Source organism: Sciurus carolinensis, chromosome 6, assembly GCF_902686445.1.
Source record: "Sciurus carolinensis chromosome 6, mSciCar1.2, whole genome shotgun sequence".
Taxonomy (NCBI): domain Eukaryota; kingdom Metazoa; phylum Chordata; class Mammalia; order Rodentia; family Sciuridae; genus Sciurus; species Sciurus carolinensis.
Window position 1 is genome coordinate 47766018 of NC_062218.1, and position 27066 is coordinate 47793083.

A 27066-nucleotide genomic window follows, 5' to 3' on the forward strand; every position below is an offset into this window, starting at 1 on the left:
ATCAGGAAGAAGCAAGGATCAGTGCATATTCTCAAAGGAATGAGGATCTTAAAAGAAGAGAGTAATAAGGAGAAGGTAGGGAGATTGGTGTGACCCGGCTTGCTCAGGACTTCCTCAGTTTTAGCTGTAAATGTCCCATAGTACAGGACACCCCTCAGTCCCAGGCAAATGGGAGCAACAGGTGACCCCTGCCTGCCTGAGGTTACTGCCCAGGCTTATGCGACAACTGTATCATGGAAGAAGATGAGTTGCTATGCTCCTGCCCATATCCCAACTTCCCAGTACCTCTGCCACAGGGCTCCACAATTTCCCACAGCCACATTCCTGGCTTTCTTCCGCCTGTATCCTCTGGTGCAAAGATTTTTACATTTGCTTTGGTGGTGTGACCTTTTGATTAGGAGTTCTAAAACTGTCCATTTTCTTGAGTTTGCGTATAATTTTACAGGAAAAAAGAACCTATTGAGAAAGAACTGAGAAGGGATTTGAAAATGGGGAGGGGAAGTTACTTGTGGAACTAGGAATAGGAAATCAAAAAAGGTTTTTGAGGCAAAGAAAAAAATCATGCTATGGATGGGAAGGGCTAAACAAATATTCCTTAGAAAAGTTGAAATGGGGGCTGGGGTTGTGGCTCAGTGGTGGAGTGCTTGCCTAGCTTGCGTAAGGCACTGGGTTTGAGCCTCAGCACCACATGAAAATAAAAGATAAAAAATAAAGGTGTTGTTTCTATCTACAACTAAAAAGATATTTTTTTTGAAAATTGAAATGGTATCTATAAAATTGCTAGGTATTAAAGAGGGTACTTTCATAGCAAAATGTATCAACTGGATAAGAAGATATATTACATATGACCTAGTATGCTTTGGTGGGAGCAGCTCACTAATGGCAGAAGAATTAAATTATGCCCAGTTGCAGGTGTGTGCTGTCGTCTGCACATTCGTCTCTAATGAGGTTAAAAGGAAACGTCCTGAGGAATGTCATTGTTTACAGTGCCCATGGAAGAGGGGAGGCAAACACTGGAGTCACATTATTGCACCTTTGTCCCTGAAATGGCATAATGTTTCAGACTCAAGAAGAGCATTAGCTTAGCTGTTGAGGGTGTTTCTCATAATGGTGTTGGTGCTCATGTCCCATCTATGCCACAGTAACCATTTATTGAAGGCAAGCTGAAGATATTTCAACCTGATCACATTTTCTAAGACTTTCCTACAGAAAGCAAGCCTCTCATTTTTTACAAGTTATCTAGTTTCTTACCTCTAACATTTGTGCCCATTTAGGAGGTGAGGGTGATACGTTGCTGCTTGTTGCAGCAATCTATCAGCAGCTACACCACCTTTCAGAAAACCACATTTTTCTCCCTCTGGACCATTCATTTGCTCATTTGACCAACATTTTCTGGGAAATGAGTGGGGTGTCAGGGCTTCAGAGATGAATAAGACAGAGACCTCTTGAAAGCTCAGGAGAAAGTCAGGAGGACAAAATCAACAAATATGATGACATTATAAAAGGTCTGTGAAAGATCATGGAAGTTGAGAGAAGGAAATGATACTCTGGGGGAATCAAGGGAGAGTAGGTGCTCTGCAGTTTCTGTAAAAGGAAAAGACTTCCAAGGTGACAGAATGATATCAGAAGGATCCTTACAGAGGCGTGGGTAAGTGGGATTTGACCAGGATACTGGGAACTGCAGACTGGAAGGAGGGCATGCATGTGGGAGGGGGAGTCCCCTGGGGCACGTGGGGCCACATGACGGGGTGGGGATGTGAGAGTAAAAGCACTTCACCTTATTGAGCATTTATTTTGTGCCAGGCCTTTTACTGCTGCCAGCTCATATGATGACCCCAATAACTTTCTGACAATGTTGGTCACTTAGTCATGCAAATGAGGAAACCGAAGATGAACAAGGTCGCACCTGCGCTAGCCACTATTTAAGGCCAGGTATATCTAATACCCAAGGCCCCGGTCACTTTACCACAGGATACTGTTCAGATGAAGGGTAAAGAAGTTGCAGCTTCACCCTGAAGACACTGCAGACTCTCTGATGATTATCAGTGGGAGAGATAGGATCAGAACTGCATTTTAGTAAAAAAGCACCTTAGGCAGTTATGTGCAGGAGGAGGAACTGGGGGCTTTTCCTAGGAGGACAGTAAGAGGACATTTTTATACAAAGCTTCAGTATCTACCGAGACACTCGCCAGTCTGAAATGTAAGTTACAAAACCAAGATGAGGGATCCCTGAAACTCTGATCTACCCTGAAGAGCGGGGAGATGGGGGATCAGTTTGGGGTGAACAAATATTACATTTCTAAAATTTAGAAACATGACCAAAAACTTATGCAGATGTAGCCCCACATGTATAGCCAGGCTGACAAGAAGACCTCCATTCTTCTTTTTATTTTTTATTTTTTTGGCACTGCTGGGGATTGAATCCCAGGCCTTTTTCATGCTAGGCAAGCACTCTCCCAACTGAGCTACATCCCCAGCCCAAGACCTCTATTCTTTAGAGCAACACCTAGGTATGCTGGGAGCCTATGAAGAAGTTTTAACTTGCATGCGTGAAATTACTGCAGAGGACTGCACTCCTGTCAAATGATCCTCTTGCTTTAAAAGCTTGAGATGCTGCCTGGGCTACGCACTCTCTTGAGGTGCATGTCTCAGTGTGGCTATAAATTTCAGTCAAGTCATGTCCTGCAAACTGGGTCTCATTAACGAACTCAGAATTGGGGGCAGGTACTGGGGAATAGACACTCAGGGAAGGAGTTCATATGGCTCTTGCAAATCTAATGGACATTATGATGCCTTTTGGGGTATGTAGACCCTCTTATACACATTAGTTTTGCACAAATGAAAGTGGCAAAAGAATCACAGTGTGAAAGTTCTTAAGGACTACTTTATTATAAACTCGAGTAAAAAAGGCTTAAGACTATTTTTGAGATTATTAGGGGAAAATGTGTCAGAAAATATTGCTGCAGGATCTTTTCCAGAAATAGCAGTAAAACATCTGTATTGTAGTAGACACAAGCATTTGCACCACGAGAAAAAGCAAACCCTTATCCTAAAGACATGAGTTCAGGAAATGAATGGAAAGTAATGTTCCCCGATGTGACTCTGTCATAAAATGTTAACCCTCTACTTGTTGTCACCTTAGTGCCAAGGACGCAGTCATTCTTTTTTTTTTTTTTTTTTTTTTTTTTTTGGTACTGGGGATTGAACCCAGGGGTGCTGCTTAGGGCCTCACTAAATTGCTGAGACTGGCCTCAAACTTGCAACCTCCTGCCTCAGCTTCCACAGCATCTGGGATTACAGGTGTGTACCACCGAGCCAGCTAAGGATGCAGTCATTCTTTGAAAGCTGTCAAGGTCTTACTTGATTCTGCAGAGTGTTCCACTGAGGGTTAAAATTATATGTGTGTATACCTATTCCACTTGCAAAATCAGGAAGGATCCTGTACTTATTAGAAGTGGCAAAAGAAAGAGCTAAGAAGTAAAAATACATATTTTTTATTTATTTATTTTTTTTTATTTTTACAGACTGCATTTTGATTCATTGTACACAAATGGGGTACATTTCGTTTCTATGGTTGTGCACGATGTAGATTCATACCATTCGTGTAATCATACATGTACATAGGATAGTGATGTCTGTCTCATTTCACCATTTTTCATAACCCCCTCAATATTATGGCATTTGCAGATAAATGAATGGAATTGGAGAATATCATGCTAAATGAAGTAAGCCAATCCCAAAAAATGCATATTTTACTTACATGGTAAAGTTACAGAGGTTTTAGGAACCATACACAAAAAGAAAATAAAACTTGCTGACTAAAAGGCAAACTGTTTCGTGACTTTTTTTGAAACTTCTAACAAAATATATTTCCTACAAGTTTCGTTACCCAAAGATTCACAATTAGACATTAATTTCTTTGCATGTATAAAATAAAAATATTCTAGAAAGTAATTTTTATCACAGTCTAATCTTTCAGTTCCTTTTTTGTAATCACCATCTTTGTCCAAATAAGTTTTGTTAGCAATTTTCAGGCTATTCAAAACTAGAATTATTTTAAAGTGTAGTTTAGGCCACACCTAGCTTTCATTAATAAGGCCCAGAGAGGTGATATAATTTTTCCAAGGTCGCACAGTCTGTAATTAACAAAGTCAAAATTATGGACAATTGCAGAATCTTGTTCCTTGATCCTTTGGAGGGTCTAAGGAAGTTCCTGAGAAACCTATTCTAGAAAGTAAATGTGGTTAAGCAACAAGGTGATGGGGCTCCAGGCCCCCGCATCCTCACCATGTCTGCTGTGTTATGGGAGTTACATTCTGGACTTTTCTCTGAATAACATTTGTTTGAAGGAAAACCTTTTCTGCTACCTGAAAGGTTTAAATGAGTACCAAGTGGACCATGCTGATGGACAGCATTTGAGCATGTGGAAGAGAACTGTCCTGGTCACTGGTAGGCAGTCTGCATGCTCCAGAAAGCCAAAAGTCTGCCCCCTTATCTGGAATTTTCTCCAGCATCTAATTTGGTGCCCTCTGTCAGGGGCTTAAATGAATAGGGCCTATAAGTTCTTTTATCTCCAGGGCTCCCTTCCGAGTTTCGGATTATACCCAAGTTGTCTTCCACTGATGCATGTGACTGATGTGCTTATCTGTATCTCTTAAGGCCACCCCTGACTTCTTCCTGACCCACCTATTTCCAAATGAAGGACACAGAATTCCAACTTGACCCTGTGTCTGCACATAACCTTTAAGTTCAGGTAAATGAATGAATGAATATTAGGCTGATAGTGACTGCAGGGAAAGATAAGAGGTAAGAAAATAAAAATGGAGAAATTACCAGGCAATGGATGCCCTGCTATCTAAGGAAGAAAAATGGGTTTGTCCTAGCATTTCACTGATCCTCTGAGAAATTTTCAAGATTGCCTTCTCTCCTCTGTGTACTCTTGTATCTCATGCTTTTCCACCTGTAAGGAGGCTCCAAAAATAGTTTCCTATTTCCCCCATCCCTATTCCCTCCTCCTCTGATTCCAATTGATAATTAGGTCATAGATTTACAACAGTCACAGATACTGTGAAATATTCTCATCTCAAAGCAAACTTCAAATTGTAGTCTTCAAAATGAAAACCAAGTTTTGTTCTGGAAACAAACACCTGATTTCAGCCAATTTCTGATTAAGTGACCACAGTTCTTGCTGAATTTTGCCTAAACATCGGCTCCTTCTAGAATCACACACACAGAAGTAGTGGTTTTTAAACTGGGTGAGATCTGAGAAAAATATTTCAATGCTTTCATAATTTTATATTTCCAGTTAAACGATATCTTTACAAGTTATGTTTTATTGGTTACAAAGACCAAAAACTTTTTGGTTGTAATGATTGCAACAAAAAGATTTTGCATAGAAAGAGAATTTTTTAAAGTCAGTTTCTGAACCAGAAGTTCCTCAAATTCATACCTCAAAGTCATTTCTTGGGAAAACCAGAAGAAAGATTTTCCCCACTAAAACAGGAGTTCATAATGATATGATCAGATCACAAAGAATGATCTGGCCAGGTGTAGTAGTGCACACTTGTACTCCAAGTAACTCAGCAAGCTGAGGCAGATTTCAAGTTCAAGGTCAAGGTAGGCAACTTAGTGGGACCCTGATTTAAAATAAAATATTAAAGGGACTGAGGATGTAGCCCATTGACAGAGCACCCCTGGGTTCAATGCCCAGTACCATATACACACTCACAAATGCACATACAATCTGTAATAATGGATTATATGGCGGGTTAGGTGGGAATATAAAGGAAAATGTGTTTCAGACTTCCTATTTATGAAAAACTCTTATTAACAGAGGTTCTACAGAGGCACTAAGTTACTTTCCTTTTTCTTCTCCTTTCCACTTTCCTTTTGTTTCCTTCCCTTCCTCTTTCCTTCCCTTCTTTCATAAATACTCAAATACCCTGCTATCTTTAAACCTTTATTCATATACAAACTTCAATCCATTTAATTGGCTTTTATAGGGAGAGTTCTATTCTGAAGAAAATTGAAATGAAATGTCAACATCAATAAATCAACGAAAGGATCAAGAGGAGATATGGCAGGGGCAGAGAATGGATTTGGCACAGGGATTAAGAGGTTATCCAGTGGGTCTGATCCAGGCTGGACCACAGCTGCAACACTCACCATGCATGTCCTTGAGCCCTTAATTAAGGCAAACCTTGCAACCTCCCATCAAAATGAGGCTAGCTCTGTCTCCAAGCGTAATTGTGAAGATTAAACGATAATATGTACAGACTGTGCCTGGAACATGGCAAGCACTCGATGAATACTGCAATTAATAGATTGATGCAAACATAATATCTCATACTGCTCAGACCATTACAAAATGATAAAGCAAAGGACATTCCGACACCCCACCTAATTAAGCAGAGAAGTATTCAAACAATTTAATTCATGTGTTGCTAGTGTTGTTTGTAATTATTTCATTCAAATGACATTTTTGTAAAAACTGTGTGATGCCTCAGCTACCTTGATTCTAGACCTAGATCTTAGAATTAATCATTAATTGGTGGACTTTGAACTTGGGGAAGTTGTGATAGAGTCAAAAGCTGTAATTCCAAGGGTTGGTGTAGGATCACTGCTTGTCAGGATGTGCAACTCTACCACTGAAGCTAGCTGACTGTCAAAGCAGAATAGGGCAAAGGTACTTCAATTCTTCCATGGCCATATGTTTTCACTTTAATCCAATTTTAGATGCTAGCCACATGCTCTGAAGATCATAGGTCCAAATAAAGGAAATGTCCCCAGGAATTACTCTATGGCTTATAAAAGAAAAACATCTCCTATGACTTTATTGGTCTAATTTTCTGTTGGTAAAGACAAAAAGAATTCTCCTCTTTGTCCTTAACTAAAGCAGCCAGTTGTGAAAGCCAAGTGTGCTGTGGGTCAGGAAAATGTGAGTTCCGGCCACCAACCAGCCCTGACCTCTCTGAGTACTGAGACTCACTTCCCTTCTCTGTAAAAGGGATCCCTGCTTGATGGTCAGTGAGATGCTTTCCACCCCTTACAACTGATCATTTCACACCAAGCAACTTTCCTCAAAGGGCAAGATGGCCATAAACAGTATGTTCAAAGAAGACAAAATGAGATAGTAAGCAAGGGGTGTATGTGTGTCTTGAAAGAAAGAAGGAAGGAAGGAAGGAAGGAAGGAAGGAAGAAAGGAAGGAAAGAAAGAAAGAAAAAGAAAACTTCAAAGTTATTCACTAGATTGTTCAACAAGGAAAAAGATGAGTGGTGTTTTGAATATTAATCTTCATATCTCAGTTACTAAAATATGCTTCACAGTTAACTGCATATAATATAATGGGAATTTGAATATATTAAGCAAGAATGATTGAGAACTGACAGTGTACAAAGTTTCCATCTAAGTGCCATGGAGTTTTATACAGTTTGGATTCAACAGAGTCTGTCTTGCTGCAGATTGCCATCAAGTAGATGGATAAGTATAATGCAAATTTCATGTAAAATGCTTGAAAGGTTTCAGACAAATCACATTAAGACACATCAGACTAGTTAACTGGACTACCCTGGTATTATGACTTAAATGGTTTATATATTTAACACAGGTCTTTGGATTTTTGTTTTAGAGATCCTCCCTCCCTCAACAAGTTAAAAACTCTCATCTAGAGGATACTTTTGATTAGTGTTACTTTATAGATAACCTTGCTCTTTTAAAAAAGTGTGAATTAAGGTGTTGTTTTTATTACAGAATATTTATCCATTAAATATAAGTAGGAAAATTCAGAAAATTGATTTTTTTTTTTTTTTTTTGGTTACAGAAAATAAGGGATGGATTTAGTGCATGGCATTTTCAGGTGCAAAGGTGTATTTGTAAAACGCTTTCTGTGTAATAGGCACTCTTCTTCCCATTCAATTGCATCTTCCTAATGACCCACAGTATTATCGCCACATTCGTGAGGCTCCCGGAGGGTCAGGATTTTCCTGCATGTCTCATTCAGTGGGTAGGAGAGGTGGAATTAAGCCCAGGTCTAAGTGCCAGAGACTGTGCCCTCCCCACCCTTTCACATGTCTCACCCTCAACCTTCCTAGAACTGAGCGGACAGAGGAGTGGGCAGGCACTTTTCACCTCTGATGTACAGATATTATTTGAAAATAATCTTACAAAATTCATTTATCAGCTAGGGTTATTAAAAATGCACATCCATCTTCCCTATCATTTTTAAAGAAATCAAATGAATGAATTTTAAGTGCAAATTTACACACCTACATGAGAAGGACAGTAGATTGAGACAGGCATTACTACCCAATACACATGTATGAAAAAAATTTTAAAAATCAAATTTGCAAGTCTTCCTAGAGACATAAGAAATCTACTGAACTAAGCAAGAAAGACACTATCCCATATACCTAACAAAGAGTATCCCTGAAAAGAGTGCTTGATAGCCATAAAAACATATCCTATATTTAATATTATAAGGCCCTAATAAAAAACTGTATGTTTCATTTGAGTGACTCCATGTCTGAAAAATTATGTGGTTTTCTAATTAACATAAATATATTTACACACAGTTAAGGTGAATTTAACATGTGTGTCTGAAGACAAATTTAACAGGTTAAAAAAAAATCAAAGTCCTGTTCCTACTTTTTAAAATTGAAAAAAAAAATACACACATAACAGTAGGAAGTTTTTCTTTTCCTACAGATATCTTACAAAATATTAACTTAGTAAGATTAAACACTTTCTTATTTTTATATGCTGCTAGATCATATATATTTTGCTTCTAAATGAATGATATGTGCTTATATAATATGCGAGAAGCTGTTAACAACTGATCATTTCTGGGACACATTTTGAATTTTGAATTATGAGAATATATTATCTGTGAAAAATATTTTCAATTCAAAAAACATTCTAGATGTGATTGGTAATTAGAAGATGGATGGAAGGTAACACTTCCAAAGCCACCAGAAACAACCATTTCTTTAAAGTCAGTAAATGAATTAGCTGTTTACTCAAGAAATGGAAGTGGTCTGACTCAACTTTCTTCCAAATCAAATAATGTAGTCCAGTGCAAACTGTCGAATGGGTTTTGATCATTTTATTTCCAAATTGGATTTGCAATTTCTCCTTTTTCAGATTTGAGAATAGGATAGGACTCAGATTCATAATATAATTGGACAAGACTCCCTATAAGAAAACTTCAGAAAACAATTGCCTGCTTCTTTAAAAATTTACCTTAATAAAATAAACAGCAATATTGAAAAGAGTGTATTCAAGTTAGAATTACACTTCCCCTAAAACCTCTTTCATATCTCTCAGCCATATAACTCCAACAGTTAAGAGCATATGCAAATTTTAAAATTTAGGGTCTTTGTAACTTTGGCTATATATATTCTTTACAAGACAACAACAAAAAAAATCACAAATTCTATTTTGCTACAGTTGAGAATAGAGGTCAAAAACTATATTTGAAAAGTGAAAAAGAAATACAAAGTTTTTTTGGAGGAGGTTCTTTTTTACTCAAGCACTGTCAAAACTCTCAAGTTATTCCTAAGATAGATTAGGTTTTGAGTACATTGATAAGGTCACTACTTGTCAGAGCAGCCTACTTTGTTCCTTGAACTGGACACTGGTGTGACTGACTTGGCAGACCTGGAATCCAGGGTGAGTAGCTGACAAGCTCACCTTGAGTGTGACCCCTGAAGATAAGACAATTTAATTCTCTATTCTTCATCACTTTTCCAAATAAATGGTATTTAGAATTTATGGGCCAGTTTCTGTCACCGCAATCTTAAACTGGATTTAATATTGTTTATAAAGTAGATGCAAGAACTTAACTTAGTAACCCTGTTTCCTTTACTTAGTTCTTTTGTTCTCTCCAACGAAGTCCAGTGAAATATCATATTTGACTGGGTTTATTTTCATATAAAATTCTATCATTTGGGTAGTTTTTTCTTGACTTTCTCATTCCCTAGTATCCATAATTTTTCTAAGAGAACCAAGTATGAGTATCTCTCCCACAGCATTAGGCCATGCTAAGATTTAGATGTGAGGTGTCTCCCCAAAGTTCAAGTGTGAGATAGTGTAAGAAAGTGTCAAGGTGAAATGATTAGTGCCTCCATTCACTTGAATGGATTAACTGGGTGGTAACTGTAGGTGGGTAGGGTATGGCTGAAGGACTTGGGTCACTGCAGGGTATGCCTCTGGGGTAGGGTGTGGCTGGAGCAGTTGGGTCACTGGGGGCATGCCTTTGGGGTACATATTTTGTCCCTGGGGAGCAGAGATCCCTCTTTGCTTCTTGAAAGTCATGTCCTGAGTTACTTTCTTCCTCCATACCATTCCACCTTGGTGTTCTGCCTCACCTCTGGACAAGAGCAATGGAATTGATCACTTATAGACTGAAACCTCTGAAACTGTGAACCCCAAATAAACTTTTCCTTGGTCACCGTGAAGAAAAAGCTGACTAATACAGGCCATCAATGTGTGATTTATTGGTATGAGGGGACTTGCAAATGTTTTCCAAACCTAGCGGGTATTCACATCATTTCTACCCAAATATTTTCCTGTTTTTCTCAATAGAGGAAAGTCTTTACTTGGTGATTTCTTCATGTCACTAGAGGAGGTAACCCATTCTCAGTTAGAAAATAATATGTGTTTCCCTAAATGTTGACTTGTACTTTGTTGGTATTTTGGTGAGAGTGATTTTAAACTCCATGTTCTACAATGTACAGGGTGTATGACTTTATTTCAGTTGAGGGTAGAAATGAAAAATTATATCTGAGAAGTGGGGAAAAAAACATACAAGACTTCTCCACTGAATTGAAGGAGACTTTTTAACACTTGCTCTAACTCCTCAGTCTAACCCTCCAGTTATTATTTTTCTTCTCAAAGTTTCACTGTTCTCATTTGTTTCATGGAGACAATAACAGCAGACTCTCTCATCACAGTGAAGAGAAGGTGAAATAATAATGTAGATAGAAAGTTTTCCTTAGCCCTGGGCAGTGATGCACACCTATAATCCAAGTGACTATGGAGGCAGAGGCAGGAGGATTACAAATTCAAGGCAAGCCTCAGTAATTTGAGACCCTTGGCAACTTAGTGATGCCCTGTTTCAAAACAAAAAATTTTAAAAATAAAAATAGAAAGGACTGGGGCTGTAGCTCAGTGGTAGAGCACCCTTGGGTTCAATTCCCAGTCTGAAATTAAAAAAAAAAAAAGAATAAAATTATTTTTTGCCCAATATCATGGTAAGCATTCAAAGACAAGTTATTCATTAGTATTTTAATTTGTTATTCATTTTATTTTACATATAACCTGGTTATCCTGGAATAAATCTATTACCAAAGAAGACTTTTAAAAGGAATTACTCCATAGATGATAGGTTATTTGATAGACCTATAATAAATACCTACTGGGAACAAAATCATTAGCCAAAATCACATATATGTATATATAAAATTGGTTTATATGTGTGTATAGACATATGCATACAATGCACATTTTTAAGAACAAGTTTTGCATTAAATAATGGGAAAAATCTTTCTATTACTCTACAACCACCTGTGATCCACAAATGCCAAAGATATGTAAGTACTTATCAAAGGAAAACGTGACCAGTGATGCCTGTGCTGAGCTCAGGCCTGGATCTCAGGATGTGAGCAGGAGATGCCAGACCTGTTTGGTAGCAGTGGTAGTAATTGCAAAACTTGGCATCATCCGCTCAGAGGAGCTGGAGCTTTAAGGTATTAATTATCCCCTCCCACTTTCTAGTACCATTTTCTCTTAAACTAATACACATATCCTCAGGTTTAACTAGGCAGAAAAGCAAACAGGGAAGAAGTAGGTGGGCAAAGACCAGTAAATCAAAGTGAATACTCTGCATTTGAGTTGAAAACCAATTCCAAACTCAGTCTGATCGATAGACATTTCTTATTAGTTCTGTAGCTGTCTGGAGCCTCTGAGCCCTCTTTTCCAAAGCGTTAAGCCCTTTCACTAGAGGACCAGGTTCTTTCAGGTGCTATCTTCTTTGGAATTTAATTTGTCCTAACATTCTTCCAAGAGTTATTACAGCACACCACATCACTGTATCCCATTTAACTCAAACCACAGAGAAGTTGGCTGCAGCATCAAACAACACTATTAAAAATACCACAAGAGAACCTTGGAGTAGGAATTCCAGGCACAAGTAACTGCCTTGGGACAAACAGAGGTTGTAAGGAGTTTGATACTGGGATGGCAATCTAGGAGAATTTTAGAGTCTGCAATATAGTCCTCAAGATTTGCTTATTGATTGCTAGGGCTGTTTCTCTGGTTGTGCAGGTTAGTTAAAAGATGAGAATAAACTTTATCTTTCTCACTGTGACCTTGACTTTTTCTTGTCAATAGATTTGGGACTATACCCAAAATAGTTGGCAAAATTGTCCAAAAGGAGTCCCTTTCTCCCATTACTGGGCTTTGCAAAGGAACAACAGACTCATTAACATAGATTTTTAAAAATCTAGATATCTTTCCTGTGCCATTTAAGCAATTAGTTGGAAGCCTTCAGGCTGAAATCTTGACTCCAGGGGTTTTAAAATGGAAGTGCAGAAATAAGCACAGTCATGGCTTCATAAGAGGTCCTAGGCATTTCAAATTTGAATGAATGTTCTGGAAATGCAGCAGACTTGACAGATTAGTCCTGCTTTAGAGTCCTTCCATGTGGGAGGTCCTAATTCAGAGCCACAGATCTGGGAGCATGAGACTACAGTTGTGGTGGCAGCAGACTTGGAAGAAGAGGTGGTAATAGAGAAGGAGGATCCTCTTCTGGGTGGGAGAACAAGAGGAAGAGAAGCCAGTGCTTTGCTTCCAAGCTCTGCAGTAGAAGTACCACAAGCTAAACACGTCAATGGAATAAAGGACTTTTGGCAACAACTTACTTTTTCTCCTTGATGGTCCAATATGCCTCTGGAATCTTCTCAGAAGATCCATTCTGCCAGACATAGGTGTTTGTTTTCCTATGAGGTTCTTGGAGTATGGGTGAACTGGACTTCTGGTCTTCCACTCTTATAAAAATTTTCCTTCATATAACATACTTCAGTTTGGAATTTTACATTCAGTACTATTACTATTCGATTCATATATATCTCCTCTCTCTTGTCCCTAAATTGTAGGGACCAAGACCAAGGATAAAACTTCTTTTTGATCATTACTGACTCCAAGAGCCTTGCTTAGTGCCTGACATAAGAAATTATTTTTTAAAAGAATGTTATACAAATTGTCAAATGGACAAGTTCTAGATAAGTAATCCCCAAACAGGCAATCTGTGGGCTCAGCAATAGCCAACAACCTGTAATAAATAACTACAATGGAAAGTTATCTAACTCTATTTGAAAATTTGTAGGTTCCAGTTGTGATTGTAAATGGAAAATCATAACCAAGGTAATTAATGTCAGGAGAAAAACCACAAAATCATCATTGTCATTGTTGAGGTCATCATCATCATCTACAAATGACCTGAAGTAAAACTGGGGCTAGAGAAGTTATGAAAAATCATGAATAAACTGGGAAAATGAGAAAGTTGATACTATGAAGAGCAGAGGAAGTGTCTCCAGAGAAGGGGAGCAGTCCATATCTACAAATAGGGCAGAATCTCAAGGAAGTCACCATGCTTCCTATAAGCAAAAGATAAAGTTCGGGTTCTCTCGAACTGTGATGATGCTTCAAAATATTTAAACTTTAGTCCACCTGAATCCATGTAAGAATGACCTTTATTTGAAACTAATTATTTCTGATAACCAACTGATCCAATGAGATGCTACTGGATGCTGATGAGGGCCCTCAGCAACTTAACTATGTTAAGAAAAGATACTTACTTTGGCCAGTAGCTTGAGAATCTGGAATCCCTTCCTGGAACTCTCAGGCTGTTTTTAGGAAATGTCCCCAAATAGTTTTAAATTCAAGGAAATGAAACCCTGACCAATTCAAAACATGGTCACTCTAATAAAATATGTTATTGTTCAAGTACTACTGGGTGCCCCTCGACATTTGCTATAAGAGCATTATACACAGGAATGGTACTTAGTTCAGATCTCACAGTTCTGCATTTGGCTTCTATTTGCTGCCTAGAACTCGTTTCCTGGTAGTGACCACAGAGAGAAGCCTTTTCTATTTCTAGTCACTAGAGACCATCTGATGTTCAACAATAACTTAATTTGTGAGTTATCTGGCAGAATGAAATTCCTCTTCATGTTCACTAATGATACTATGTATGGGGCAAATGACACAGGCTGTCCACATTTATCCTCACCCTGTCTTGTGCTTGAAGCTTGACACTGCTTTAAACTTAGGCAGAGACTTTGGGAAGCAGAGGTGAAGAATGGCAGAGAAGACTGAATCTGCCCCTGGGAGATGCTATGGTAAGGAATGAGAAGGCATCATAAGGGGAGACCACATGGGTGTTATAAGCAGCATTATGTTGCTAGAACAAAAGTCCAAGATAATCATTTTATAAAGAAAAAAGGTTTATTTTGGTTCATAGTTTTGGAGGTTCTAGTTCATGATCAATTGGCCCTGGTGTTTAGGGTTTATAGAGAGGCAACACATTATAGTGGAAGTGCATAGTGGAGCAGAACCACAAAGAAAAATAAAGTAAGAGGAAGACGCTGGGGCCACACTATCCTATCTCCTTTGAGGGGATACCCCCAATTTCCTAAAGACCTAGTAGGAGACTGCAACTCTTAACATTTCTACCATTTCCCAGTAATGCCACCCTGGGGACCAAGCCTTCAACCCAGGTCATTTGCTATGGGATTAGGAAGCTGGGAATAATAAGATGAAGAGGATAAAGAAAGGAAAGGGATTTAGACAAGGAATTGGAAGTCATAGAAAATATGGGAAGAACTGAGAAAAAAGAATGGAAAAACAAGATGCATAAGATATAAGGGAAAGAAGAAAGAATATAAAGTATGAATAAAAAGAATGTGGAAAAAAAACTGATGTGATCTGATTCAAAGGAGACCATCACCTATTGTTTTCAGGGCATGGACGCTGAAATACAACTGTCAAGATTTTGCATCTTGGTTCTACAACTTTCCAGAATAACGACCATTGGAAATTTCCTTCAACTCCGAGCCTCAGTTTCTTTTCTAAAATGGGCAACGACTTACCTACCTCAGAAGGTAGCTATGAGAATTAAACGTGACCATGTGGGACAAGTCCCAGCAGGTTGCTTGGCAACAGAGTTGTTGTTATTAAGGTTAAGAGAAGGAAGGGAAGGGCAAAACCAAGAACAAAAGGAAGGAAGTAGGAAGGAGAGATTCTCAGATGGTGGAAGGGTGAAAAAGAAAGATGCACTCTGTTAATTCTAACCTTTCTTTCCCTCATTGCAATCCAGGTCTCTGCCTCCTGCATTGTTTTAATGACACGTGGGGAAGATAAATATGTTGAACATGAATACATTTAAAAATGTATTTTCACATTAAACTTACCTGAAACAGTTTGCAAAATAGATGTTCACATTTCCTTAAGAGTTGAAATGCTTCCCTAGAAGTGAGTGAGATCAAGGCTCCTTGCAGCTAAACCAGACATTCCCAAAACCATTTGTTTACTTTCCCTTCCTCTTCACTGCATCGACTAGCTGTTTGATGGAATTAACGAAATTGACTGGTTATTTTGAAATGTGTTAACCCAGCTGTAGGCACTGGGGAAAACAGAGCCCTTAGTGTTCTCGGTGGTGCTTCTCTCCAAGTTTCTCCCCACAACACAAACCACTTCCTCTCACTCGCAGTCGTTTTGCCTCTCATTAGTCTCTCCATCCAGGGGCCGAGGAGGAGTGCGGAGGCAGCCCTGGTCCAGGACCATGAAACAGCCCCACCAAACGTGCCCAGCACACAGAAGAAAGGCCCTGGGGTTGTTCTGCCCCTCCCCAGCCAAAGCAGGGAGGGCAGCGGAGGTATGAGAAGCTCCCGGGGTCTATTCCACTCAGGGTGGAGGGTGGGGAGGGAATGGAACCACAACCCAAGTCAGAAGGCAAAACTGGAAGGGACCAAAACAACTTGACACTCATCACAGCAGCGCTGGGTGCACCTGGCCTGGGCCTGCGCCCTTTCAGATGGCAGCCCTGTTTCCTCGGGGTTCCCACAAAGCTGAGTAAACAGTGTTCTCATTGGCTGGCCAGTAGCAGCTGGGCAAAAGACCCACCTTTACTGACCACTCTCAGGCTGCTCCTAAATGCCACTCAGAACACACCAGAAGGAATTTTTCCTTTTCACAAAATCATGCCCCTTTGTTGGACCATGCAGCTTATTTAAAATATTGGCCAGCGGAACACATATAGTAATGGCATGGGTTCTCATATTCTCCTCATGCTGGGTCCAAGGACTGACAACATGGAGAAGAACATCATCATTCCCTTCTTCACTTCTTTCAAGTTACTCCCACCTATCAAAGGGGCTAACAGTCACATTTTCATACCAGTTTTTTTTTTTTTTTTTTCTCCTAGGAGAAAAAAGTTTTCCATGTTAACTTTTTTTTTTTTTTTTTTTTTTGGTACCAGGGATTGAACCCAGGGTCATTTATCCACTGAGCCACATCTCTAGCCCTTTTTGTATTTTATTTAGAGATAGTGTCTTGCTGAATTGCTTTGGTTTTAGCTAAGTTGCTGAGGCTGGCTTTAAGCTTGCGATCCTCCTGCCTTAGCCTCCAGAGCCGCTGGGATTATAGGCTTGCGCCACTACACCCAGTATTCCATGTTAACTTCTACAACAATTTCACTCTCCTACCTTTTGCTCTTAAATACTATTTAATTAGTCATTTCAAATAATCAAAACCTCTGCTTTGAGTCTATTGAACACCTGTAAGTCAAGCATGATGGTGTGTGTCCCAGCACCATGCACTAGTACCCTGAAGACAACAAAAGAACTGACATATTATGGGGCAGACTTCTTGAGAATAGAGAAGCATAGACTACAATGTTTAGAATAATTTCATGGGTGTATCCTAGAGATACATTTGGAGGGCTGTGGAGACACCTGAATGGAAAAGCCTCTGGCAGATTGGGAAGCTGGGCACAGTTTGGATTTTAGGTATCCCCTCACACAAAGAATGAGATGCGGTAAACCAGACGATTCTGAGAGAAAGTGAGTTCTAGATGGGGAGAGGAGAACAAGCCACAGAAGACCACTGTGCATCATGCTGTGTGGGGTGGAACAAGGTTGTACTGACAGCCATGCTGCAGCTGGAGAGGAGGTGTCTAACTGGCTGGGCCTTGGGCTCCACTCCAGGGAGGCTGGATTCTACTTCCTGGTGATGGGGAGGTACAGAGGATTTTAAATAGGCGAGTGATCTTTTCACATTAATTTTTGAATTAGATAAATTTGGTTGCCCTACGGAGGCAGAGCTAAGAAGAGGTATAGTGGAGAAAGGCCATTCAAAGAATGTGGTTCTCAAATTTTTTGATTTATAGTAAGAAATACATTTTCATGGCAAAATGTGTGTGTACATGTGTGTGCATCAATGATTTCATAAAACAAACTGATCCTTAATATTATAGGTATGGTTTTATACTTCTATTACTTTCTATTCAATTCCATATTTTAAAAAAATGTTAAATAAAACTGACAGTTTCAAAAAAAAAAAAAAAAGAACTATTTCAGGCATTACTCCTGTAATTCAGGGGAGGTGGTGAGTGCCTGAATTAGAGAAGTGTAGTAGGTTAGAGAGAAGAGTAGAGATTTCATAAATATTTAGAAAACCAAATTTTAAAATATGGATTCAATGGAGGGGTGCATGATTTTGAAATTTCAGTGTGAGGTATAAGTACTTCATTAACTGAGGCAGGAAAACCATATTTATGATACAATATTTGAGTCCAGTTTTGGACATATCAGAATAGAAGGATATCTATGTGCACTGGGCTTTTGTGTGAGTGAATCTGAAAATCAGGGAAGTTCAACTAGAGATAGAGCTTTGGGAATTGTCTGTGCGAAAGTGGGGAGGGCAACTATTAAAGGACATCCAAGCATCCAGAGTAAGAAAAGTGCCGAATCCCAAAGAACTTTCTAGAATGCTCATGTTTAAGAAGGGAAAGAGAGAAAAAGAGAAACTGTGAAGGATGGTGAAGAGTAGAGCAGCAAGAAGTGTCTGGAATCTCCTGGGACAGAAACAGGTCCCAACAGAAGCTTGTTGAATAAAATCTACTGAGTGAGGACAGTTTAGAAGGGAGGCTTCTAAGAGGAGGACTGAGCAGCAAACAGGAGCTCACAGGGACTGAGGCCAGGACAGCCCGGGTGCAGGTGTGTATGAGAAAGTCCTCCCACAGTGGGCTGAGGAGTGAGGAGGGCCGAGGAGGGAAGGACAGAGGACTGGAACGAGGGTCAGTAAGGAGCCTGCTCCTGGACTTGGCCATCCTTCTGTGTGTTTCTAAGATTGAGAGAGAGATGAGTAAGGAAGGAGCCAGAGCGAAAGGAGACTGCAGATGTGGGCGGTGGAGGGATGCAGCGAGGACCGGGAGGAGCTGGAAGGAAGGAAATCAAGGGCACAGATGGAGGAGTTGGCTCTGAGCAGCAGGGAGAAGGGACTAGGCAGAGGGAAGGGAGGCCATGGATGTCTGTGGGGGACACAGGGACTGGGGAAGTTCATGCCTTGGTGCTGCTTTTCTTTAGGAAGCAACAAGTAATGCCGTGTGCTGAGAAGCTACTGAGTTGGGACGGAGGAAGGAGGCAGGAGGTGTGGAACAATACCAAGGGAACTTTGAGGGGCAGAGCAAGGACAAAGTGTCACATGTTCCGAGGGTCTGCTGGGGTGACAGGTCTTGATTTCGTTGGAATTCCAGCTTGAAATGATGAAAGACACCCCCGTCCTCAGGAGTTTAGATGAGTAAGTGGAGAAGGCAGAGTGCAGGACTGAAAGAGAGTAGGGTTTCTGAGATGAATAATAAGAACAGCTTGGCAAGGAATGCAAGACAAACAGGGCAGACAAGAAAAGGAGGTTAGGAAAGGCTCCTTTGCTCAAAGAAATAGAAATCTCCATACAAGGGGATTGCCAGGAAAAATGCCTTTATTTCCCAGTTTCTTCTGCAGTTCACTTAGGGCAAACAAGGAGATATAGATAGGCTTATGTGGGATTTCGGGGAAGTCTATTCCAGAAGGAGGGGTGTGCTTGTTCTCACTTCCTCTACCTTGTTTCTGGCAACCTAGATGTGATGGCTAGGGCTCTTGCAGCCATTTTGGTCCATGGGAATATACTCCATTATCTAGAGATGGTAGAAGAGTTATCTGAAAGAAGCTTAGGTCCCTGCTGATTTTATAGTAGCCATATCAGCCCTGGATGGTCCTCTCTGGGTTCCTTTTATCGGAAAGAAAATTAAATTTCTGTCCTGATTAAAGCATCATTTTTTTTAAAAATCAAATTTCTTAAAAATTACTTTTATTGTACATATTTAAGGTATACAACTGAATATTTTGATGTACACATATAGTAAAATTTCCAGGTCTCTTTCACTCTAGCTTAACCAAATTCTAGCTTAAATAGATTACAGAGCAACTGGAACACTTATAGATCCTTCTTGGAAGAGAATGTTAACCTTCCACCACAGAATGCCTGAGCAGGGAACATATTTTATAGTAAGTAAAAAGCTTTGATCTCTGTAGGAAATTGTAGACTGTTTTTGATTTGGGAGGAGAGGGGGAAAAAGTCAAACTTATATTTCTTCATTAATTTTTCAAAAATAAACCCACATGTATGTTGTGTTTTTTCCCCTATAACATCAAGCAGAATCTTTTCACTTTCTGTAAAGCAATGTATTAAAATTAATGACAACATTAATATCCAGAATGACATGTCTCCACTGTCTGACAAGTTTGCATTTTCCCCTAAAGGATCAAACTTCCCATCAGTTAGCACAAAATGATTAAAACTTAACCCTAGTAAATCACTTGCATTGCGTTATTTGCAAAGTGACCAAACAGCTGTAGTTTTCAAGGTCAGCCAAATCATCTGTCAGGGTCACATGTGTTTCACATGTCAAGTAACGTATATGGCTTCAATTCCATCTAGGATCATACGGAAAAAGACATTTGCAAACAAGTGATCTGAAGCCATGTTTCCAAACAGCTGCTAGGGTCACTCAGATATGAGTTACTATTGTAAACCACTTGGGTTTAGGACTATGTTTCCAATCACTCAGAAAGAATATTCATTTCAAATCACAGTATTTAAACAAAGAGGACCAGTTGCTGATCATAATGACACTCAATGTGTATTCACTGACGACGAAAGAAATGTAGTAGTATTATATAATTGCTATTGCTGTCATAACAACATTGTTCATGGGCAAGTGAGAAGAATTTTATACTGGGTATAAAAACACCACCAACCAAACACATAATTAAGAGGGAAACCTAGTTAAACAGCTAAAGAGAGAGGATTTCAAGAAACAAGACTTGGCTAATACTTCTCTCTCCAATTCTTGCTTCAGGCAACATGAATAGAAGCAAAAGACATGACTCTGGGATGCTAATAACTCCCTTAACAAGCTGTAGTAATTGGTATCATGGAGCCAGGCTGATGGAACGGAGAGGGGATGACCTCAGGATTTAAGAAGTTTAGCAACAGGAAAACTTTTTTTTTTTTTTTTTTTTTTTTAAGTCCACATTCTATTCGGACCACGGTTAGAGACGTCTGGCTTTTCAACATCAAGAAGGAAATGGGTATTGACTTTTGTGAGTTGCTCCTCTACTCAGTTCTCCTAACTCAAAAGAGATAATTGACTTTGAATAGTAACTCTTAAGTTGAATTTTTATTGAGTTTTCATTACGTTCTTGGTATGTATTCTTCAAAGTCCACATCTTTTTAGTTTGTTACCACTTATTGGCCTAATGATCCTCCACCTGTGAGGCATGCTCCAGAGGAAGAAGACTGCTTTCTAATCATTTAACTCTTCTCTGTAGGATTTGAGGTTGGCTTCTGTATTTTAGCAAGGAAAATAATAAAGAGCTCCAAGTGAGAGGAGAAGTGCAGACAGGCATCAACAAATACCCACTCCAGCTAAGTATGGGCTCCAGTTGAGCTGGAAAAGGTCTCTCAGCTCTGAGTCACTTGTGAAGTTGAGTCCCTGAACTTGTTTCTGTCCCTAATATTTTGTTGCTCTGGGCAACCATCAAGTCCACATGAAGACTTCTGCCAACTGGAGAGGATGACTAGCCAGGGGAGTCATTATTTCCTTTTAACTCTTTGTTGAAAACTCAAAATAACAAATGGTGTCAAGGATACACCCGCCCCCCAAAGATCCATACTGGGAAAGGTGGAATTCATTGACGTGGCATATCTTTTATTCACTTCTTAGGGGAATATAAATAAATACAGCAAAGACAACTAATTAGAAGCATGCATTTTAAAAAATAACAAAATATTATGATATAACTAGTTAGATTCACATTTAATCTAATATCTCCATCTTATAGATGAGAAAGCAAGTTAAATTCCTGACCAGAAGTGACAGAAGGAGACAGTGGCAGAATTGGGATTACAGCTCTGGTCTCTAAACCCTGAGGTCAGTGCTCTTGCCGTGACTTCCAGAAACCCAACAATAGATGCAAAATGAAAAAATGTTAACAATCACAAGTGATGGCCTCTCTTTTTTCAAATGGGCATGGCTGGAAAGGTCTGGTTTGCTGGGATACAAGAAGTCACTGCAGAGCTCTCCAGCTAAGGAGTGACCATTCATCAGTGCTCCATTACAGACAGTCTGGCCATGTGTCTGCAGAGTGTTCAACACCAAGCAGAAATACCAGTTTTTCTGGAACCTGCATTGCTTATTATCCAAATTTGATTTCAGTCTCCTCTGAATTATTAAGACACTTCTCTGTGGCACAGTTCTGGGACTACCTGCGATATTTTATTTCTTTTTCATATCAAGTTCTTGGGGGTGGGCCTACATCTTACTTATTTTTGTTTTCCTGACACCTGGAACACAAGATTAAACATGTTTTCATTGATTGGTTGACAATAAATCAATATTAATTGTATTAGCTCTAAAAGTATACAATAAACTTATCTAGAGATTTAATTATCCAAGAATTTATACTTCTGAAAACCAGTGAGGTGAAGAGAATCCAGAAGAGTCAAGTAAGTGCATTTAAAAATGTTTTCAGGATCCTATAGTTCTATTTCAGAGATGGATTGCCCCCGAATTCTTCTTTCATTTTCAATTAATTAGCTTTTATTTTATGCTCACTGCAATGGTTTGGCAATCTAGTTGTCCAAGAAGAAAACAGCAGTAAGTCAGAAAAGATAACAAGGCCAGGCCTAGTAACATCAAGTGACCACTGGACAATGCTATTGTTTGAATGTTCCCATCCAAATTCAGGTCTTACCAAGGTGATACCATTAGTAGATGGGTTTTAAAAGTCAACTAGGCCATGAGGGCTCTATCCTTGGGAATAGAATGGTACCTCTAATAGGGCTTGAGGAGGGAGTTTTTCTCCCTTGTCCTTTCCCTTGCTGCCATGTGAGGATGTAGCAAGAGACCCTCCTGTAATGCTGGTGCCTTCATCTTGGACTTCCCAGCCTATAGAACTTGGGGAAAATAACTTTCTGTTATTTATAAATTCCCCAGCCTGTGGTATTTTATTATGGTCGCAAAAAAGGGACCGAGACAACATGGGAGCATCAAATGGAAATTTAAAGTGCAATAAGATTTAGGGCTCTTTAAACAATTTTTTTTTTTAAAGTTTTACAGTGGTGGGGATCAAACTTAGGGCCTCGCCCATCCTAGGCAAGTGTTCCACTACTAAGTTATACACCTGGCCTTGGGCTCTTTTCTATAAGGACAAAAAGATCCTTCATAGATTATTATTAGCTCCTAAGTGCATCTGTAAATGACAGAAAAGTATAAAAGCAGATGTTCATAATGATGACCAGAGCCACTAAAAATGATTTTTATTACATTTGATGTGCTCTTTCAAGAGGTTAAGAATGAGCATACCTCCTTTCATTTTCTTTCCAAATGGTTAAAATGATTATAAGTCTTAGTTTTCTAGAATATTCAATATATGAGACACTTTTCCTAAGTGAAATGTAGGTAATCTAGGTACTGAGAAAAGCTAGTTTAAACTTGTCCATTGGACTCTACCTATCTATCTACATATGTGTGTGTGTGTGTGTGTGTGTGTGTGTGTGTGTGTGTGTATTTGGTTTCATATATTGTCTGAATTACTTTACATCCATTCAGTAAAATTAGACAACAGTTAGTAAAGCCTACACATTGGTGCTTCTCCTATCCTTTGCAGTCACTCTTTCTTTTATCCCCACTATTTAAATGCTTTGCCAGGGTAGTGTCTTTATTACACCATAAGCTTGGACATTGCTGTTATCCTCTAACTGGTCTTTGACCCTCTAATATTTTTTTTTCCTTTGCTGTCTGGAATTTTTAAAAGTCCCCAGGTGATTCTAATGAACAGACAAGTTTATGAACCACTACCCTAAGTGCTTAGCACACCATTCATTTGACCCTTAATTACACCCTATCATGGAACTAACTCCTTTAATGGCAGGTATCCTGGGTCTGTGATTCTGAGCTTAGCTGCTCTTAAAAAAAATAGTTTCTTTTTAATAAAAAGTATTCACAGTCCCCTTCGTTTCCATTTCCCCTCCATCCACTTAGCAACTACCATGGAGCCTTTAGCGCACACTCTTCCACAAGACCTTCTGTGCTGGCTTTGGCTCTCCAGCACAGAGGTGTACTTTTCTCAGGTGCCAACGGATGCTTATGCACAAACAGAGATGGCAAGTAGCGGTGGCTTTATTAGCTTCCTTTTCTTTTCAGGGAAGCACCTAAGGGGATCTGCCACTTTTCTTTGAAGGTCTGATTTGAGAGTAGATTGGGCTACATTTTGTACAAAGGCATTTTAAACATGCAGGTGTGACTGCTCAAAATAACAATGATACTTTGAACTTTAACAGAACCTTTCATCCAATGATATCAAAACATTTCAGCTTATTAAAGCCTTAGGAAGCTGGTGAACAAAATATTCAATTGATATAGAAGTGGAGATTTTCTGCATTAACTGGGTTGGTGAGTTTTTTCCAAGTGCCTAAACAATGAGAAATATAAGCAGAGAAAACTACATGATTTGTTTGATCTGTATCTCCAAATCATAATATTTAATTTTAAAAATCTCCAAGAAAAACTAATCCTTGTCCTTTTTAATTTTTGCTGAATTTCAGAGTTAACAGTCCAGAACCTGGTAATTATTTTTCCTCCTTAGTTTGAGCAAGCATTAGCTCTACTTTGTGTTGTCAAGGAGCTCATTGGACTTTGCCTGTTCACAGAGAACTCTCATCCACTGAATTTTTAAATGAACAGTACATCATACAAACATGTCGGATTCTTCTGGGGTTATGAGCATTCAAACCTCTAGCTGTGAATTATATTTAGCTGAAAAATTTACTAATTCAGTGTTTTCCTACTTTTGGCTTCTTTGACTCTTTCTCCTTGTGCATAATTGCTGGGAGCGCAAGATAATCAAGATTCAAAGTAGGAAGCGGGGTGTATTCCTGTTTCCTCTTATTTAAAATCTAGTAAAGCAAATAGTTATGGGCAAAATGTGTGAGGAATGTTTATCAGACTATGTTTTTTATTTTGCTTTGTCCTAGTATATTAGCTTTTGAAAAAAATCTTGCTCCATTTCAATGGTTTCTTTGATGTCTTGTTTTGACCAGCTGTGGAGTTTTCTGTGGTATCCATTTACATCATTTTAAAAAATGGTACATAAATGAAATTCAAACAAAATGAACAATACTTTCACATTGTTTCAAAATCAAACATGTTCCTAAGGAATCTGATTTGTGGCAGATGGAGAACAAAACCTTCCAGAGGGACGGCTGTTAAATGAGTCTTAATTGCTTGCACATGAAAATATAATGACTAAGATTGTGTGCACAATTAGGAATTTAAACATGTAGGAAAGAACTGGCCAAAGAAACAGGCAGACATTTTGTGCATGCACAGCTAGTTTCTTATGAACACAGACAATAAGAAACGAGTTAGTAAAGTAAAATGACTTTAAGAGAAATGTAGTTGTTTACTTCATTTTTACTTATGTTGACCTTCTAATTCTAAAGACAATTCATTTCCCTCTGAAATTCACTAGAGGAAGTATCATAGTATATTCAAGATAAACAGGTTCATTCAAGAATTTGTATTTTTCTTTTTAGGTCCTACCATGTGCCAGATGCTAGATTTGTTGCTTATTCTATTTCATTCTTATGTGGCACTCAGAGATAGGTGTGCTATGACTCTCATTACATAGGTGAGAAATAAAGGCTCAGAGAACAATTTCCTCAGTGTCAAATGGCTAATAATAGCACAGTCAGGATTCTCTGTATTGACTTAATGAAACCAAAGCATACCCTCTTACAATGTCTAGCATCTTCCCTGGAAAAAGACACATACTTTAAAAAAAAAAAAAAAGATCTCCAAGGATGGCCATTCTTTCAGTTTTGTATTAATAATGTCTTCTTTGTGTCAGGTGGAAAAGGTGTAATGAGGTAGGTGGAGAGGCCAGAGTAAATCAGGTCAGGAGACAGATCTGATGATGTTGAAGGTATGCATGGTTGAAGGAAGGCATGGTTGATCCCTGGTGAGGCAAATTGCTATGCGTAGGGTGTGTGATGTCTGAACTGGAATGGGGGCTGACAAGATGGACTTAGGCCAGGACCTGCTACAGGCTCTCTGTTCTCGGAAGTTTGGACAGTGTGGGGTGGTTAGTATGGTGGATGGGAGGAAGCATCCAGCAGAAGCTTGAACCAGAGTGGCTCTGCAGGAAGCAGGTGTAGGTCATTGAAGTTCTGCCTGACTGGTTCTGCCATGATGTGTGACACTCTGCCTAGCTCCTCAGAAGCTGGGTTTGGGCTCTCCTGATCACAATGACACTAACTTTACAAGTGGGTAAGTTGTGCAGTATTCTACAGTGAACTTCCCTTGGTCTTGGAGGATTTAAGTCCACCTCATCCCACAGAGCAAGGTGTATTTCCTCAAATTCTCCCTCTGATACTTCTTCTTTTTGAAATGGAGTTGGGGCTGATGCTAAGGTATCTTTGATAAATGCCAGTGTGTGGATATACACGTCTAAACATTCAAACGATGGACCTTCCAAGGAATTTAGAAATCCAACACATACTAGGGCCCACTCATATTATTTTCAGAAAACTGAGAGGACTGAAAAAATTGTAATACCTTATTATCCTGTATCCCTAAAAGTAAACCTAAATAATGAGTGACTCATTAAATGATAGTCCATCTTGATTACTACTAAGCAAAGATAATAGGGATGCAAATTACTTCTTGCCTTGGTCCCTACACTTGACAGTAAGTCAGAAGTCACAGGTCATGGTCCCCTGTGTAGAACAAAAGCATAAAGGAGGCATCAATAAAATTTTTTTAAAAAAAGGAGATCAAATAATTTTTGTGCTTTCAGAGGAACTGGGCTCCCAGAGATACATTAATAAATAGGTGCCATCCCACATCCCTAAGACACTGAGTATCATAAATAACAGTTTACTGGGCTGGGGTTGCGGCTCAGTGTAAGAGTGCTTGCCTTGCACATTGTGAGGTGCTAGGTTTGCTCCTCAGCACCACATAAAAATAAATAAATGGAATAAAGATATTAAAAAAAAAGAAAAACAACAGAAAATAACATTTGTTTTTTAAAAAAAGAACAGTTTACTGGGAAATAAATAACCAAAATAAATTGCACATTCAGGCCAATCCCCTTATCTCACTATAATTAAGATGTTTGTTTTGTCCATCAGCATTTATTTCTCCTGAGAGTATCATGATTTCCTTTAGGAAGTTACTTATTGTCTCCATTGGATAATCTTAATAATTGCATAGCTAACAATGACCAAGTGCCTACTCTGGTGCCATCCATTTTGCTTCATATATATTATCTCCACATCATTAATTATTGTATTGTCCACTTAAAAACTGATAACCTCAAAAAAATATGAAAGGTAAGAATAAAAAAAAAAATTGATGACCTAGAGACTCCAGAAGGTCAAATGAATTGTTGAGGAGAAACATCTAT

The 27066-nt window shown here is 39.0% G+C and overlaps 1 protein-coding gene across 1 annotated transcript in view; it reads right to left on the minus strand.

Annotated features, from left to right (window-relative positions):
- The window catches only part of LOC124986645 (cAMP-specific 3',5'-cyclic phosphodiesterase 4D-like), an 833189-nt gene that overhangs the window by 135982 nt on the left and 670141 nt on the right, over positions 1-27066 (minus strand).